The sequence below is a fragment of the Haemaphysalis longicornis genome, unplaced genomic scaffold (assembly GCF_048455015.1).
Source record: "Haemaphysalis longicornis isolate Haplotype H1 unplaced genomic scaffold, Haemaphysalis longicornis Haplotype H1 scaffold_7, whole genome shotgun sequence".
NCBI classification, from domain to species: Eukaryota; Metazoa; Arthropoda; class Arachnida; order Ixodida; family Ixodidae; genus Haemaphysalis; species Haemaphysalis longicornis.
Genome location: NW_027526422.1, coordinates 35,624,360 through 35,643,208, shown reverse-complemented (window position 1 = coordinate 35,643,208; position 18,849 = coordinate 35,624,360). Strand labels below are relative to the sequence as shown.

At 47.5% G+C, this 18,849-nt stretch overlaps 1 protein-coding gene across 8 annotated transcripts in view; it reads left to right on the top strand.

Moving 5' to 3' along the window:
• Nucleotides 1-18,849, top strand: part of Unc-104 (kinesin family member unc-104) — a 104,239-nt gene that overhangs the window by 23,775 nt on the left and 61,615 nt on the right. The window contains exon 1 of one of the 8 annotated variants that reach the window (XM_077676723.1): nucleotides 11,315-11,337. The exons of the other annotated variants lie outside the window; for them this stretch is intronic. The gene's annotated coding sequence lies outside the window, so the exon portion shown is untranslated. Of the gene's footprint in view, nucleotides 1-11,314; nucleotides 11,338-18,849 lie in introns of those variants that run through there. 8 annotated transcript variants of the gene reach the window in all.

The following is an 18,849-nucleotide window of genomic DNA, read 5'->3' as shown; positions in this document are numbered from 1 at the left end:
CACGGCGTAAAGGTCCCGTGTTCGATTCCTGAGACCTACGTATCCACGGACGGGCAAAGATTGGCCTGAGCAGCTCTGCTGTTAACAAAAAAGACTGTGCTTGATTCCTTTGTCATAGGAATCGGTAAAACACGAAAGTGAAATGAGCAGCGAAATCTGCAGCTGAGCATGATTTGCGGGTCGGCGGCTGTCTTGTGGGTGTGCTTGGCGAGCGACGTCCTGCTGGCGGGTCGCTTCGGCAAAGGTGTACTGGCGTCATTTCCGTGACGGATATGACGTCAGTGAAATCTTGGTGTATCCCGGCATAGAACAATTTCGTGTTAAAATGTAAAACCCGAAAACGAACAACCCCAAGTATAACGTACTCTTTAGTACTAAAGGTTGTTTCCCCGCAAGAAGACTCTGTGTGCAGGGGTGCACCCTTTACAGGCTGCTTGCTTCGTTGTGCTGGCGTCACTTATGACGTCATTGAAATCTTTGTGTATCCAGGAATAAAACACATTCGTGTTAAAATCGCCTCAGTGATCTCTAGGTCGAAAAAAAAAATGTACTATCCAAAGTCTTAAGTCCCTGGCCCAGGCAGTGCAGGCTGGACGATGATGAATCAGGCAATCAAGCAGTCAAACTCGTCCAATTAGTCTTTATTAGTGCGCACGCTCGAAATTGGGGAGATGGACTTGTTGAATGAATGAAGAAAAGAGCCAAAATTCCAGAATACGAAAAAACACCAGCCGCAGTGGTTTGGGTGATACAACGATAAAACATAGTACGGTAAGACATACGAGATAAATATATATGTGGGTGGGGTTGAACCCGCGGCTGTTTTAATACGGGGCTCCCGCTCTACCACTGAGCTTCAGGGGGCTCTACTTCTTGCCAAATTTCATTTACCTACAGTGCATAAGAGTAGCATTCAGTTCAGCTTCTTATCATACAAGTTTCACGAAACACACGTGCACACGCACACTTAAAAAGTCGAGAGGACTACAACATCCAGCGGTCACATGTTTACGACTAATTGTTTTTGTTTTTGTTGAAACTGGTTTCAGTCTCACGGCTGTCTCATTTCCATCCACTCCTGTTCTGCGTAGACGGTAGGCTGTCTTACCTTACTGCATGTATATCACATTGCGAAACGTTGGAGAAGGTGAACGCTCGAAAGCAGCGATTTTTCTTGCCGCGCGCATCTTATTAGCCGACGCACGAAGCTTTGCAGTGCGGCTCCGCTCAGAAGCTAACTCCTATTTTCTCTTCGTTTTCTGAACATACGATCGCACTTTCGGCTGTTTCAATCTGAGGGTCATTGTTCCGTACGGTTTTCTCTTGTGTTCTGCAAGGCTGTCTTGATTGCTTTAGTACTGTCACGACGCTTGCTTCAGTTTCACAAACAATATATATATATATATATATATATATATATATATATATATATATATATTACAAGGGCTGTATTCAGTCGATGTTAAAGGTAAGCAGAACGTATATGCTTCTAAAAAAGTGTTTATTCGTCTGGGTTTTCTGCATAGATGGCGGGTTGTCTTACCTTTTTGCATATATATCACACTGCTTATATATCAAATTACCGACGTTCCAGTCAACTTCTAACCTAAACGCCGACGAATACGGTTTTTAGAAGTGCATACTTTCCCTCTACATTTGTATGCATGCATGTATGTGTGTATGTATGTTTTTATGTATGTGCGTATGTAAGTGCGTATGTATGTGTATGTATGTATGCATGTATGTATGTGCGTATGTATGTGTGTATGTATATATGCATGCATATATATGTACATATGTATGTATGTATGTATGTATGTATGTATGTATGTATGTATGTATGTATGTATGTATGTATGTATGTATGAGTATGTACGTATGTATGTAGGCGCGCGCGTGTGTGTGCGTGCGTGTCGCCCTGTCTGATCATCGCTTTTCCCTTCTTGCTGTCATGTATGCATCTTTTGCGGATCTACTGACAGCCGTAACCCGAGGTCGTTGTCCGTGCTGCCTCCACCACCCACGAAATGAAATCCCACCTCGCACAGGTGAACCGGCGGCGAACTCCAGCAGAAGAAAGCGCCGTATCGCGTTTCCCGTAGGATTCGCGTGCGGTGGCTGTTTTCTGTTCCCCTCCCATTTTTCTGTGCGCGCGTATGTAGGCGTAGTGTACTTCTTTCTGCGTATACTTTCCAGCGCCCTCATGACTCGACAGCCGGGCTTGAGAGAAAACCATGTCCGGCAAGTCTGTTGACTAAAGAATCCGAGCCAACTGCGCCGTTTAACCGTTGTTGTGGTTGACCGTTATTTTTCAGCTCCTCCAGCTGTTTCGCGTCATTTTCTCTCTCCGCTTCCCTCGTCTGTCGTACAAGCGGGAGAACGATGGGAGGTTTCTCGGCGTTATTGAGCAGTGCTGTCCGTGAAAGAGAACGCGGGAAGCACAAAATGCCGTAGTCTTCTTTTTAGAAGTGAATCTCGGGTCGCTGCCCAAGTCGTGCGCTTCAAAACACTATTGTCGTGTACTTGTTGTGCTTTCCATTTCATGGTCGCTGTGACAAGTCACGTCGTCGTGTAGCTTTGTTGGCAGGTATACGGCAGTGGTGTACAAATAAACATCGCTTGGAGGAAAAGCGGACGAAGGAATGAAAATAGCCACCCAAAGTCGGTCACGTTCTTAGTGCTGTATACTTGACCTAAGGGAAATATACCTTTTTCTCCCACGAAGCCCCGTTTTAACGCGTGGCGTTAAGGAATCCGGGTCGCAGAAAAGCCGGCGTCGTGGGGGGCGTCGACCGTGAGCGAGAAATAGGCGTGATCGAAAAAAAAAGATGATTTGATGATGATTATTGCTATTGGTTTCTTCTTTGTAGCCGGGTGATGACATGTAATCTTACCAAAAAGGACTAATATACCCATGTTTTATACTCTTAGTTTAATACTAGCGCTGCTTAGGGCCGGCACAAAAAGCTTTTTAGACACAAAATATTTTTTTTCTGTTACATGTGGTAACCGTCCTAGGCAACATTCCCCTCTGCTTTTCGTTCACCAGCATTCTAATCTTGTTTTAGTCGCCTCGACAGCCTTGAATTTAACTTCCTCTGTGCTACCCTTAAATCTATAGGGCTTCTGGAAGCCGAATATTTCCCTCGTGTAGATTTGGAAACCCCGTAGCGCGCCACCTTGCGGCGTCCACTGAAAGCTCCAGGAACGTGAACTTATTGATTGATTGATTGTGGGGTTTAACGCGCCGACGCAACGCAGGCGATGAGGCGCGCCGTAGTGGAGGGCTCCGGATTAATTTTGACCACCTGGGGATCTTTATCGTGCGCCGAAATCTCGTACACACGGGCGTTTTTGCTTTTCGCCTCCATCAGAGAAGCGGCCGCCGCGGCCGGGAATCGAACCCGCGACCTCGTGCTCAGCAGCGCAACGCCTTAGCCAGGAACGTGAACCTATGGCGTGCGAATGGGAGCGGGAAGTTTTCATGCGATGCTAGATATCGCTATCGTGTTCCACGCTTTAACGCGAAGCTCAAGCGTCCTCCGAATTTTTTTTCGGTCGGATATTCCTTTGTTATTAATAGAGGCCGGATTTTTAGGCATTAAAAAGCGCGTTTTAGGGGCCAAAAATAGGCAGGCAGAACAACGTTTTAGACCTCCAACGTAGAAAATATCGGCGGCATAAAATTTTACGTAAGTGCAAATAGCTCCAATTGAAGGTGTTCGCGACTTGTATCAACGGCAGTAAAAACAAAAAAAAAACTATGTTTGCACAAAGGCGCCAACAGTTGAACATAGCTGTTCGATTGTACCATAAAAATACTGTACTAATGGCGATCCATTGGTTTAATTCAGCGAGTGCACTGCTCATATCCATGTTCAAAGGCCACTGTCGCTTGCTCGAGCGTCGCATATAGTGAAAAAGGCATGAGAAATTATGCTTGAGAACTAGGAGTGCTGATTAAAAATCACTACTTCGTGCCTGCCTTGCACAGTTTAATTCCGACACAACAAAAACAGGCAAAATAATGAACGCCGGAGAAACCACAATTTATCAAGAAATTAACATGCTCTTAAGGGCTGTTAGATGCGACTCTACCACATTTCTCATACACAATGATATTATCCGAGTTCTTCGGGCGAGACATCACAACACTGCCAAATACACTCCACACATTTGAACCGCGGCGGCCGCTTTTCTGATGGATGCAAAAAGCAAAAACTCCCGTCCGTTCGAGATTTCGGCGCACGTTAAAGATCCCCAGGTGGTCGAAATTAATCCGGAACCCTCCACTACGGCGCGCCTCATCGCCTGCGTTGCGTCGGCGCGTAAACCCAAAATGAATCAATCCACACATTTGAAGAGCATTTTTCAAAAGGTGTCTAGCAAGCCGAACAAATTTTGATGGGAAGCGTGTTTTAGAATCCGTCGGCAGTGTGAATGTTAAAGGGACCCTGCAACACTTTCGATAAGCGCTTTCACTCTTTCCTTCACGTCTGGAACCACTGCGAAAGTTATATAAGTTATCGCCAGCATGGAGCGGCACTGCGTGATTTGCTCGTCCATTCTGCTTGTTTTTGTGGCTTTTTTTAAGTTGCTATAGAAAAGCGTTCATTGCTGCAACTGAAGGAAAACCGGCTAACAGCCGCTACATGGCCTTAGTGACGTAATTCGGGCCGTCGAAGAGCGTCAAGGCCGGGAAAGAGAGAAAAATCTTTTGAGCGAGTTTACAAGTTATCTGATGGGCACAGATCAGTAATTTTTGGCTGAGGTACTTTGCGACGTCCCCAAATCTAAGTGCTGGGTGTGTTGGGTGACTACGCTCTGCAAACATTTAAGTTTTCAAAGAAAGGTGAAAAATGTGTTGCAGGGTCCCTTGAAGGCGTAAAGAAATGCAGCTGGGCAGGGATGCTTCGCCGTTGGCTGTTCAATATAGGAATGATGTGCCAACAAAGGCGTGCTCGATGCTCAGTCGTTGTGTTGAAAATAGAGTTGGATTCGAGTATGCGTCTAGAAACGAGGATGCTACTGCGCATGTTTGAAGAAATCTGTTTGAAATCTGTTGAAGAAAGAATCTATGTGAAAATTGTGGAAACAATAGCAAACTACCACCATCTCTAGATTTTTGGATTCAAAATTGTGTCTCTTGTCACTGAAAATAAGCGTCGATCCCCGTTCCAATGCTGCTATGTTTTCCGGGAGTTGGTTGAAGTAGAGGACTAGCTTGAATACCATAGAGTTCCGAACAGTCAACGCTTCACGGCAACATGAATGACGATCTAAAACTGCACTCGAAAGGCCAACTTGAGGCCAAAATCGTGTTCATATGGGCGCCCATTAGAAAATAGGCATTTATAGGCATTTAGGAACAAGCGCCAAAATAGGCATTTGTAGGTACCATAAAACACAACAAAAGCCCTTCTTAACCTCTAATTCATGCTTGTATATCAAAGTGAGGCGATAGGAGCGCAAGAAACAAAATAGGCATTGCCTAAAATCCGGTCTCTAGTTTATGAAACATTTAGAAATTTAAGTTTTTATTTTTTCGTACGGCCTTCTTTTGTTTTTCTTATTCGTTGCGTTCAAGTATTTACGTAATCTATACTGCTGGCCTATGTGCCTGCGTAATAGTGCGCCAAAATAGCCGTTCTGTTAGCTCCGCTGAGACGTCGGTGAAAGGACGTCTCTCCTTTCGGCGTGGGCGGTAGCTTGTTTCGCATTCCTTGAAACTGGTTACGAGACGCCGAATCCTGGTTACGAGAAGGATCGAACGACAGCCTCTAACCCCTCGGGTAATCCGTGTGAGAGGCATGCGCGTTCGGGATGGAAAGTGAGCGACATTGCTTGTTGCGCCGCACTCTGTCTGGGCCTCTGGTTTGCGTTAAGCGTTGATTGATTGAACCAGCCAATTATCTATATGGCACCTAAACGATCGTATCCCTCCTATACCGTGCAGTAGTTGACGCACGTATGAATGTCGCCACTCGAATGACAATATGCATCGTCGGAATTTTCTCGAAACGCTTCTTCTCCTAGTTCCATCGCTTATATTTCAGAGGAAAAAAAAAAAGCGTTTCAAAGACAGAAAACCTTCTCCCCACTCTGTTACAACTTACGAAGGTTCTTGAAAAAAACTGCACGGTTTCACTGGTCTTGTCAATCATTGTCCCCCTCCTCCACAAAATTGGAAAACCTCCTTCCCACTCTGTTAAACTTACGAAGGTTCCTAAAAAAAAACTGTATTGGCTTGTCCATTTGACTTTTTTAAAACAGATTTAATCACTTCATTTCATGTATGCGTGAACTTTTTTTTTGTTCGTTTCAGGGGAATTTCGCTAACAAGACGCGTTGTGCATTTTCGTTTAAAGAAAGAACCTCTTATTAGACGCCGAATAAGCGTGATATGCTTGGCTGGCAATAAAATTTCGTTATTGTAAAGGAAAAAAAAAAAAGGATGGTAGTTGGCCAGCAAGCATACAAGCCTTTTCAATTCCGGCGATGTTCGTGCACTTTGCACATTGCGTGGCTCGAGTGAAAACATGTCTTTTTGTCTGTTCGAAGGCGCTCACTCCTTTTCGTTATAGCTTTGCCTATATATCATTCGAATTTCTTGGTCCACTTTTATATACGTAATATGGGAATCTGGACAAAGCGATGGTAATCGCGTGAGTCAATAGGATGACACGCACGCGCGCCTCTTGCTTTGATAAATTGTTTCACACACACGCACACACACGCGCGCTAGGTCATGGAGGTATTATTTGTGATGTAGGTGAGATAACAGACCGGAGATTTTAAGCGAACGTTTGAGGGTCGCCCAGGCGGCATATTTATTAGGGGAGAAGCCCCTTAGGGACTCGGGCTGTTGGCGTCTCATGTCGTCGTCATAACAGTCGTCTCATGTTGTCACGCGTACTAAAACACCGGGACACTCGTTTACGACTTCCGCTAGAACGCTTTGTAACGCGTACTGAAAAAAAAAAAAAAAAAAAAACACCGGAACACTCGTTTACGCCTCGTGCTGGACGCTTCGTAACGCGTACTAAGAAAACACCGGGTCAGTCGCTTACGCCTCGCGCTAGAACGCTTCGTGCTTAAAGACGCGAGACTTTTACAGCAAAGCCGTATACCTTTGCCCCCCAATGGTTTCATCTCCGTTGGCAAAAAACGACAAGTCGCCAAGAATACGCCTATGCATTGCATACTTCGCCCCTCCCCAGGTTGCACATTCGGGGAAATGGCCCGAGATTTTTTCCTAGCCCTCCTCTACAGCGCGTTTCATTGCCGAAGCTGGTCTCAATTGAGCTATCAGACTTAATAGAGGACATCAGACAACGGTGTAAATGCTTCATATATTTAGCTGTAACCTATTTTTAGCTTAGAAAAGTGGTTGTCATTGCCTGCTTGGGGACCCTATTTGACACTGTTTACATTTGCACATATCGGTATGCGCATGCATAATTCGCCCCGAGATAACCATCTCGTCTCTCCGATGACATTTAGTTCGACACGTTCGACTGCTGCGTTTCTCTCTCCGTCTCTGGAAAGGTCTCGTTTGTGCGCGCTTCGTGCGTGCTCGCTATCGCTCGTTGCTTTCCTTTCAGTTCATTCCGTTCGTTGACACAGACCCCTGATCGATCTCAACAGTACGGTAAAGCGCGCATGCGTCGAGGCGGAGGTAAATATAGAGCTCGCTGGCGCCAGCGACGGCCGCCCCATTCCGAAAGAGCAAAACAACCGCTGGTTACGGCGTGAGACAGCGCGGTTATCTCAAATCACGCGCGGCGGCTTGTTGTTGACGGGAGTAGCCAGCCCATGTTGTGCGCGCAAATTTGTCGAAGTAAATGTTTTCGGAGAAGTACGTTTAAAGGTAACCGAATTTGGGGGGTTTTACGCGTTAAAGCTACATCTAGGCTATAAGGCGCGCCGTAGTGGAAGGCTCCGGATTAATTTAGGCTACCCGGGTATCTTTGACATACGCTGGTTGTTGGCATCGTGGTGCTTCTTGCTTTTCGCCTCTTTAGAAAAACGCCAGCCGCTGCTGGTATCGAACCCGCGTCCTTGGGCTCAGCACAACGGTTTAGCCACTGAGCCACCGCGGGGTCAACAATGTTTTTCGGAACGTTGAAGATTGTCAATCTCTAAGCATGCTTTGGATAACCATGAGACCATGCCGCCGGCATGGTATAGTGTTAAGACATCTGGCTTTCACCTATAAGTCCCGGATTCGGTTCTTGGACGTTGCCGTAGGTGCGCGCTCGCAGTATAGTTGGTACGCGGTGACCGGGTGAAAGGTTTTGTACTCGAACGACGCGTTAACTCCACTTCACCCTGCCGTCGTTGAGAGGCGCAACCGAGATGATCGCTTCTTCGAGTTGTACAACATAGCAGTGTTACTGTTCAGCGCGCCGCTACCCTGTTCGCGCGTGCTGCAAGTTTTGTGTGGCGCTCCTGTGCTTTGCGGCAGAGCCCGCCTTCCTCGAACACGTTACTACATGCGCCGGCCGCGTAGGGCCCACTGGCGGTGACTCAAGCCGTTGCAGCTGCAAAATACGAAACAGACTGTTTCTCGTGTTGAGACGTGTATTGGCGAAGTGGGCGCCGCAGCCGAGATCCCCTCTCCTCACTCTGTCAGACTCAACGAGCGCCGCTACTGCCGGCTCTCACAACCAGGGAAAGAGCGTGCGTGTGTGTGTGTGTCTGTACTATTTTCGTGCCGCGTGCACAAGCACTGAGTTGTTTGACCGTTAGCGCTTCGGGGATAAATACGTGGTTCCTCCGAGCGCTGAACGGCATTCGATTGACAGCATCTGATCCCGCTGTCGCTGTGTTCGAGTCCTGCTGTAAGCTCGCCCGCAAGGGTGCTGTTCCTGTATCGTCGTTGTTCATCTCTCGCCATGCAGTAAACCAGTCAAGTTTGGCCGTCGGCTTTTTGTCGTCAACACCAAGGCAGAAACTTTTGCTGGCCGTTCAACCACCATGCTACCACACATGACGGAGGCGACGGAGCCCGGTTCGGGGACGCCTTCCTGAATGTAACAGTAGGCGAGGGTTACTTAGCGGACGACAATACCTGCACCTCGCTGGATTTTAAACACATGCCGGGGCGTGCAGACGTGTTGCGCAGCACCGTGCACCGGCACCAAAGGAATTTTTTTTGCACCGACACCGTTAACCGCATCCGAATAGAACGAAGCTGCTACAAGACGAAAGCGTTTCTAGAGCTCCTCAACCCGCTCGAAGTGGTGGTTGCTTGGGCTCTTTACTTTTCAAACCCTGCACCCCCTCCCTTCTCTCCTTTAAGTCTGTGCAGTGAGGTAAATGCCACTTCATCAACCGCCCTGCGTTCCCTCCCACGGCGTCTGTCGGCAAGCCATTCATTTGTCACCGGAGCGGTTCTAACCTTTCCGCGCCGTGAAACGACTGCTTTGTGTTGACGCCTCCAATACCAGCGGAGGCGCTTTCGTCGATATTTCGCTTTCGATCGCGCGCCGCTCTTAAGGCTCCATTCGGCCGCACCAAGCCTTCCTCCCTACCTCCTCCCCCCACCCCTCCCCTTACCCTCCTTCCCCCCTTCAAAAAAAAAAAAATAATGGTCTTGAGGAACGAAGTCTACACAACACGCTGGTCACGGTACATATTTTGTTCGTAGCCGTGTGCTTTCTATTTTTACGACAATTTCGAAACAGTAGCTCCAAAGAAGCAATTTACAAACATTAACCTGCCCTTGTTTTTGTTTTTTGGGGCAAAGTGTTGAATGTCTTTTCTCCCCGATCTGTCCGCACTTTTCGCATATTTCTGCCGTTCTTATCCCACACCCTTCCTCTCATTTCTTTTTTTGCGTTTCCACGCGGAAAGCATCGCCGTAAACGGAACAAAAGTAGGAAAAATGCCACGTGTTGAATTCCATTTGGAGGCAGGAACGCTGCGAAGGGCCCCGAACCAAAAAATGGCGCATGCAACGCATGCGAGCAAAACGGCGCTGTTTTGCTTCGATCGTGCATGGGCGATTGGGAACCCTTCAGCGCCGGATATTGTTTTTTGGCGTACACAAGAAGAGCCATTTTCAGCGCGTTCCCTGTAAACAACCGTTCTTCCATTTTCTTCTTTCTTTTTTCCTTCTTTCCTTTTTTATTTCTTTCGGGGCTGACGGCGGCGTTTATTTGCGCTTGAACGAGAAGCAGGAATGTTCTGCTCAGCTTATGACTTTCAGTGAACTTGCGGCAGGCCGCTGGTTTTGAAATGTAGTCTTTTAAATGCGCTCCGAGGCTTGAACTTCACCGCAGCCTCGCCGTGGTTCAGCTTCACCGCCACACACTCAGTGGACCGATTCATGCCATAGCCAAGTAGGAAATGTTGGCGAATGACGCGTGGTCGAGCATACACTCTTAACAAAAAAAAAAAGCTGGTGAAAGGTATAGTAATGGCCGTGTTTACTAAATCCTTACCAACTTTACCACCCCCCAGAACGGCACGTATAGGTACTGCCCACTAAGTGTGGAACCGTTACAAGTCTAGACCGTGCACTTAGTAACTGCTGCTTGTTTGATACTAAATTTCACTTATAGTAACCAAATTCAGTGAAATATTGAGCATAATAACTACACCACTTTTCCAACTCCAAATCACGATTAAAAAGTTTTTGCAAATCCACATACTGACTTCTATATGCTAACATTGAAATTCATAATTGTAAAATTATCGCTAAAATATTTGATTTTTGCGACAAGCCCACCGACGCTATCAGAGGACTTTCCGCTGCTGGCTATAAAAGCACGAAGAGGAGATACCTAAGTACGTTATACTCGCTCTCGTAGTCCATCCCGTTGGTTTTCTTGCTCAGTTTGTTTGTTGATTGTGTAAGTATATATGATATGTGCGTGTTGAATGTGTGTGTCTATGTCGTGCTGCGTGCTCAGCCGATCCACATTGTCACGCATAGCTTTTTACTGGAGTATGCATGGCCGGTTAGTACCTAGTTTATACTGTGACAGGTAACTGGTTAGTGTTATGTTAGTGAGTGCCGCGACTATTTTTTTTAAGAGTGTACGATTCGGCTCGAAAGTTCGATCTGCGCGGTGGTATCACGCAATGCAAGCATGACGTTATGCACTGCGCAGTGCCTCCGCACAGGCCGCATTTTCTTGAGTGCAATGGTATAGGTGCGTTGCTGTCATTCGCAGAATTTGCCTTGTCGGCCGCGTGGATTGGTCACTCGAATGCGTTGCGGTGAAGCTCACTTTGTTCGAAGCGTTTCTTGGTCGCCACTGAAGTGTGATGAGAGGAAACCATCTCTGCTTTGAACGAAGTTCCGCTTTGAAGACTTCGCTGCAGGGGGTGAGTGCTACCACGTTAAATAGCCCCTCTCTAAAGCAAGCTTCTGCCTCTCACTACTTGTGCCATTTTAAAATGTAGCTATACTCATTTTGTACGATAAATGTGTAAAATATTTTTGTCGAAATTGAATACGGCTTACAAAAAATAGGCGGGAAATAAGAAAAAGTGCAACTATCGGGATTCTAGCTAACCAAGTAAAAAAAAAAAAGATGGCGCAGCTTGCATTAGTGGCGCAAGGTTGGAGAAACAGCAGAGCTGGCAGCTGGAAGCTTCGTCGGAGACCCGGCTGTTGCACATCATACGGATTTCCGAACTTGCCGCTGAAAGTTCTCCATCACTGGCAGTCCCGGATCGTTTTAAGAAACCCGCAGGCTTTCACATCTCTCCCAAAGTGGACCCCGTTAGCACGCGCTAGAACCCGCCGCAACCGGCTTTTAAAGGAGCCATGAATAGAAAATACAACTTCGTTTAATTTGAAAGAACTAGGATTCAGTATCTCACTCAGCTCCATTAGAGCCACAAAAGATGTTTTTTAACGAAAAAAAAAGCAAGAAGTATTTTAAAACTTTCAAATTTTGCGCCACAGTGACTTGTTATGAGCAAGAATGACGTCCAACAATAAAATATAATTTTCAGTGCGTTAACTGCACGTTAGCATTCAAGTGATGCGGTCAAATGGAACTAGAGGCCCCATTACGGACGTCCAGTCATGTGTCGTCGCGACAGGTCAGTTAGGCGGCCGCCAATCGCACAAACAAGGTTCCGTGACGTCATAGAAAAGTTGCGGGAAATTGGCTAGGGGGTCGCGACTGCTTCACACGTTTTCTTTAATATATCCGTTATTTGTTCGAAGATTGCGATGATATTGGCATCATTGTTATCGGGACTAAGCAGTCTTTCTAATAAACCCAACTTGTATTTTGTCTTCATGGCTCCTTTAAGGCTTCCGGACGGGCCGGTCATTTACAATAATTTCAAACTCGCAAGAGGCCTGCCGGCACTTTTTGAAGGGATGACTAAGCCACTGCGCACTCCGTGTTCTCCTCCAGGCTCAAGGTGACGTACCCCAACACCCTGAGCATCCACCTAAGATTCAACACAGGATCCTGTGGGCCTCGGCGCTCTCGGGAATAGAGGGAAACACAGAGGCGGACAGGGTAGCTCGAGGCTGTACTACCAACCGAGCACTCGATGATTCCGACCTCGAAGAACCCACGCCAGTCTTTCCGGAATACTCGGCCACATTGGCATACTACAGGGGTATCAGGAAAAGGTACCCTCCGCCACATGAATCCCTGACGAGGGCAGAAGCCACCGACTGGAGACAGCTGCAGACAGGAACTTTCCCAAACCTAAACGTGCTGAGTAAATTTATCCAATTCGGTATGCAGACGCATGCCCATTGTGCCATCAAGAAAAACCCACCCTCTACCACACCACATGGGAATGCCGAAGCACAACGGCTGTCCCCAAAATCAGAAACCCTAATGCGGAGCAATGGGAAGCGCTGCTGGCCAGCGCCTGCTGTGAAGACCAGATCGGTCTGATTCAGCGGGCAGGCAAAGCAGCAGAGGCCGTTGGAGCTCTGGCCCAAGGTACCCCATCGGGAACTGTCGCACGTGGCACGAACCCGCGGTGGAACTCCGTCCAACCACTAAAAAATATTGTAGGAAGCAGGCGTGAAGCTGATGCGGCTTCCCACATTTATTTAGGTCGCTTAGACCCGGCCAGAACGAGCGGCCGCCCAGCTCATGAGTCGCGTTCCAACTGTGCCGCGTGGAACTGCCCACGCGCCAGTCCGCTGATGGTGATTGTCAAAGAATGTGGATGATGATGATAGTGGCGCTGATGGTGGCGATGGCGATGATGTCGCTACAATATAAATAAACGTTTTCCCTCCCTTCGCGAACAGAAGGCGGCTATGCGCCCCACTTCAGGCGCGAACACAAGGGAACTGGCGGAGAGAACAGCGCGCGAGAGATCACGCCACGAACGCTGGGCAGTGTGTTTTCAAAGTAGAGCTGGCCGACGCGGGGCGGCCCTCACGAGGCGCATGCTCACGTGCGCGCTCCTCACGTGGCGAGCTCCTTTTGCGAGCTCCTCACGTGGCGCAAGCCCACGCACCAGCCTGGACGATGCCGCGGGCTCCTCACGAGGTACACGCTCACGTGCGCTCGGTTGGGCTGATTTTTCTGTAACGCTCGTCAGCGGAACTAGAAACTTAAACAGCTCTGCTGTTAAAAGGCACACGGCGCGCACTGTTAGCTGATCAAACGCGCTGCATAGAGCGGGAAAAGCGAGCGAGGCATCTACGAACAGTTCCGCTGACGGATGAAGCCGATTTTAATATCTAAACGCTGAAATTAACGGGTTTCATAGTGTCCACTAATTAAGCTGCCCGCTTATTTTCTACGAATGTGCGCGAGCTAGTTATAGGAAGAAGCGCGTCGCTGGGTGAAGCTCGCTCTACAGACATGTTTTCATAAGCACGCCGTGATAAAAATAATTGAACTGAGAGCTGAATTTCACACATTCAAAATTTGATATTTCTCACGCCGAATCTATACCTAGGCTATGTGGCAGCCCCTAGCGGAGTGGTGCAGATTAATTAAAATTTTTAGCGTGCACCGATATCTCGACTCGTGGGATTTTTCGTTTATCGCGTCCATCAGAAAAACGGTCGCCGTGGTGGAAATCGAACCCGCATTCTTTGGCTCAGCAGCACAACGCCGGCGCTCTGGAAAAGAGTTCATCGCTGCTTTTCTTCTCTTTTTTTTTTCTGAAATGATCTTTTCAAAGGACTCGATGTCTGTTGGCATCTAAATTGGCCTCCAGTAAAGCCCATTCGCGATAATTGCCGACACTGAGACGGCGGGAGGTACCGGCCAAGGCCACCAGTAAAGTGGGGCAAGGGCAGGGCCGCGGAGAAAGAAAAAACGTTGTCCGACTCGCGTTCCCCGTCGTCGGTCTCCCGTTCGTGGCCTTCCGCGTGCCGCTTGGCGACAGCGCGGTGCAGCCTGGGAAACCCAGTGTCTGCCATCATTACGTTCCGTCTTCATCAGCCGCGACGAGTAAGAGGAATCGGTCGGCATTTACGACACGCAGATAAGCGCCCGTGCAGCATATAGTGTAAGTCGATTCTTTCGAGCGCGTGGTCGTTCGAGGACTCGCCGAAAGGCAGGTTTTTACGGAAGCGCTTTTTGCTTCGCCAGTGAAGCCTGAAGGATGACTGTTAAATCTGGAATGAATTCCCTTCCCGAAAAAAATATCGCCCACATCCCGCGTCGCTAGTGCCCTTACCAGGAAGGTAGCCCGATCCGTGTTTTTTTTTTTTTTCGTCAAAATCTCGCAATTTATATGGGTGTGGGATCTGAAAGTAAAATATAATAAATAACTGCAAAATGGCCGCGCATTCTTGTGCGACTTCCTCTGACGGCGACATGGCCGGAGCCTGGATAGCGCCTGTAGTCGGGGCCTATTTTGCGCATGTTTCTCCACGGGGAAGAGTTGGCGCGTCTTCCTCACTTCCATCAACTCATACACCGACACACAAAGTCTGGACACGAATACGAAAACTAAAAGGACAACAGACACACAGCCTGCCGCTTGTAAGTACTACAGGGGACACACTCGTAGACCAGGCTAACACACTCGCACAACACTTCCAACACGTGTCCAGCTCAGCGCACTGCACTAACACTTTCATGCAACTCAAAACATCTGCAGAGAAAAAGCCCTTACATGACAAAGACAAATCAAAAATTTCTTACAACTCTAAATTCACACTCTATGAGTTGAGGGCTGCCCTGAGCACGTGCAAACCGTCAGCTTCAGGCGCAGATAAAATTACGTACACCATCATACAACACCTACACCCAGACCCTCTTGAGACACTCCTACACCTATACAACAAGATATGGCTTTCGGAGCAGCTTCCAAAGTCATGGAGGGAGGCCATTGTAGTGACTTTCCTGAAGGAAGGGAAGGACCCATCCTCGCCTCCCAGCTATCGACCGATCGCCCTCACGAGCTGCCTGTGCAAGCTTCTCGAGAAGATGATAAACAGGAGACTCGCCTACTTTTTAGAGTACAATGGTCTTGAGAGCTGCCAGACAGGCTTCAGGGCGGGGCGATCCGCCAATGATCAGTTGGTTGCATTGTAGTCCTACATTAAAGATGCCTACGTACAGGTCCGCGCAGAAGTAAACGGAGCACAGGAGCGGTGGCCGAACTGCATCGCTGCGCCGCGTATGGGCGCCGACGGGAACCATGGAGCGCCGGTCAAAGAGTGTGTTCGCACTGCCCCCGCCGCCCTATCTGATATGTTTAATCGCCGCTCTACTGGCGTGTCATGCTCGGCGAGCCGGTCTTCAAAAGGCAGCGCTGGGCTATTCGCCCCGAGCGCGAACAGAGTCGGCCCCTGGCGGCGGCGGGACGAACCGCTCCTAGTGTGGATGGCGCTCTCGCGTCGTCTGCTTTTTCACGTTGCGTGCGGCGCAAGACGCGTGCTGCACAAGACAAAACAACCAATATGTGTGCTCGTTTGGCAGTAAGCAATGACATAGTTACCTCTGCTTGCGCATTTCCTCTAGAAACGCAATAATCAGCGGCCGTTGAGGGTTAATGCGCTGGTTTAATTCCACGAAACATCTTCGCCGTGGTCACCGCTTGAGTGTGAACATTGCTTCCACACATTGCACTTTTCCCATTGCTGAGTGCAGTCGTCTGCCGTTTCGGGAACGTCGAAGAGTGCGTATGGAAGGTGGCGTGGTGATTATTTAAAGGATAAAAGTTTAGTACGCGAAACGGGTAAGAAGCGACAAGACCTGTGCATACCCGTGCAAATTCCACACCCTTGTAAAACTGCGCTGTGTCCTTATAGAAAGAAGAAACAAACAAAAACATTTACACTGCACACGACCCCTGAGCTATCGCCCATACATTACCGTACACGTATTTTACACCAGCAAGCGCCTGTGTGATCGTGTCCTTCCCGTATATTTCTAAAATAAATACCATTTTTGGACAGTCGTTGTTTGTACTGAGGAGGAGGAATAAACATTTACTCAACTGTATCGAGTTGCTAATTTTACGTATTATTTAAAACACGTTTCTATGGATGCGCAAGAGTATTTAGGGGGGATTTTTCAGTAAAATTAATCAGTTATCAGTTGCGAGTTTGCGTCTGTCATGTGGCATTTCGTGTGTCATTTTCATATATATCATTTTCAAATCCGACATGAATCACCTTGTCCAGAAACGTGTATCACTCAGCATAACCAAATGCCTAATATGGTCACGTCTTAACCTCTTAAGGTGGACCTAAGTTTAAAGAAAGAGGAGAAAACGTGTAATATAATGCACGTTGTTGCCCACATGTGTGAGGGGTGTGAGCCTTGACTCGCTGATTTTTTTTTAAATTTTTTCCCACAATGCTTGCTTTCAATACATTTTTGAAAAAGGCGAGCCACAATTCCTGGACAATCTCGGACCAAAGGGGGGTTAATTAATTTTGAAAATACGTGTTAAAGTACTGCTTTTTCACCGCTACAGAACACAACGCCTAGTGTAGTTTCGATTGTAAGTAATACTGATAACCATAGTTTGGCTTTTCGCGTTACATGCGTTCTCTTCTCGCTGCTCTTGCAACGTTGGCAGGACCCTCCCCCCCCCCTCCCCCTTCCCAAAAAAAAAAAAAGGAAATGCACAGAATTTCATTTTTTAACCAATCCTCAAGAATTAAATGCCAAGACAAAGGCGATATTCAGTTTACAAAACAAAGTAGTTACCGGGAACCCGTTGCGCTGATTCGCAACGAGAAATAAAAAGGAAATGTTTTACTACATCTGCAACAGCGCAACTTCGATCATTTATTGCCATCTTATATAGGGTTCGTAAGCGACCTTATACGCAAGAATTCAAACACATGTCGCTGTTGCAGGCACCTGTTAGATTTTAAAAGGAACGCAAATGGTCAACAGAGCAGCCGTAATAGAAAATTTGTGCTCACTGTGAGGTCCCAGAAGCTTGGTTTGCACACTGTAAACCTGCTTGTCACTTTGCGAAAACCTAGCTAAACATGAGATGTGTTGATTGTACTGCGTTCGTTGACAATTCAATTCGCAAGTTCACCTGCGACGAAAGCCGTAAATACTAGTCATCCGAAACCGTTATTCATCAAACCTTCCTTCAGAGTCGTTAAAATTTCACCCGTTAGAGCGGTTACATTTATATCTCTGCGCTGATCAAAATTCAGTAATTTTATGTTGCCTTTCGAACACACGAAAATATCGTAAGCTCTTAGAAAGAATGTCGGGGCAGGTAGGTGGTGTTACCATTTCAGGGCATCCCACAAATGCAAGAATGCGTCATGCTACCAGTGAAAGCGATTGAGATTGCCGTTGTAAACTGAATTTCAGAGATCGAGGATTCCTGATTTGTTTCTATTTATGCTTTTATTGAAGGCTCAAAGCCATAGTCTGGAAAGATCGAGCTTGCTACGAGCCACAGCGTACAACTTCATTGTCACAATTACGGCCATTCTGAGATTCCCGATGAGTCGTCGCTTTTTTTGGCGCAGTAATGAAAGCTGACTGCCGCTTCCATGCTTTACATTGAACGTTGAGGAACCGAACTATAGCATACCACTCTTGTTTGCACCTTTCGTGCGCACATACGGCGAGAAAAAAGCACGAAGCGCGCCCACAGTGTGCATTCGTACGGGCCGCTCAGCGGAGCATCCACACTAGCAGCGCGACGGTGTCGCCACCTACATGTCGAGCTCGCGGCGAATAGAGGGGCGCTGGTTGCATTGGCGCTCGCAGGCATCAGCGGCGACCGAATCCGCTGCTCATGAGCTGGACGAAGCTGCGCGCGTCCGGAAACATGCCTTGTTGCGCGCTGTAAAGGGCGGCATAAAGTTGTAGGCCACTGCGGTTTGGCATGGCATGTCATTGCGATATAATTATTGTAAGCCGGCAACAAAATTGCAACGTACAATATAGAAAGCACATTCACAGACATTCCCGTTGTTCGAAAAAAAAATCTCGCTTACGAGATTTCTTCTTTAATGTTGCATTTGTCCCAAGCTAATGCTGCCGCTCAGTCCAGGTCTGTTCTGAAGAAAGGGAAATAAAAAATATCCATGCTGTTGAAATTCTGTATTAGAGAACACCGTAAAGAATCGGTACAATCGTTGCCTGCTATTACAGCGGGCCTCATAGAACGCATATTTTGTTGTCGCATTAACATTTTCACTCCCGTTGACGACGGTAGCTGTCATAAGATTTGTACCAAATTAACCGATTAAGAGTATGGTCGCCATCAGTCATGACGACTATACGCGTCATCGGTCATATTGAGGCCTTGACGGCGCTTTTTTGCAGAACATTGAAGTCATGCAGGGAAGCCATCTTTCAATAGATGAAGCCATCTTTCAACACTTTCTTAACTGTTATAAGGTGCTCGTTAAAAATAACAACGTTGGTTTTAATGCGACAATAAATTATGCGA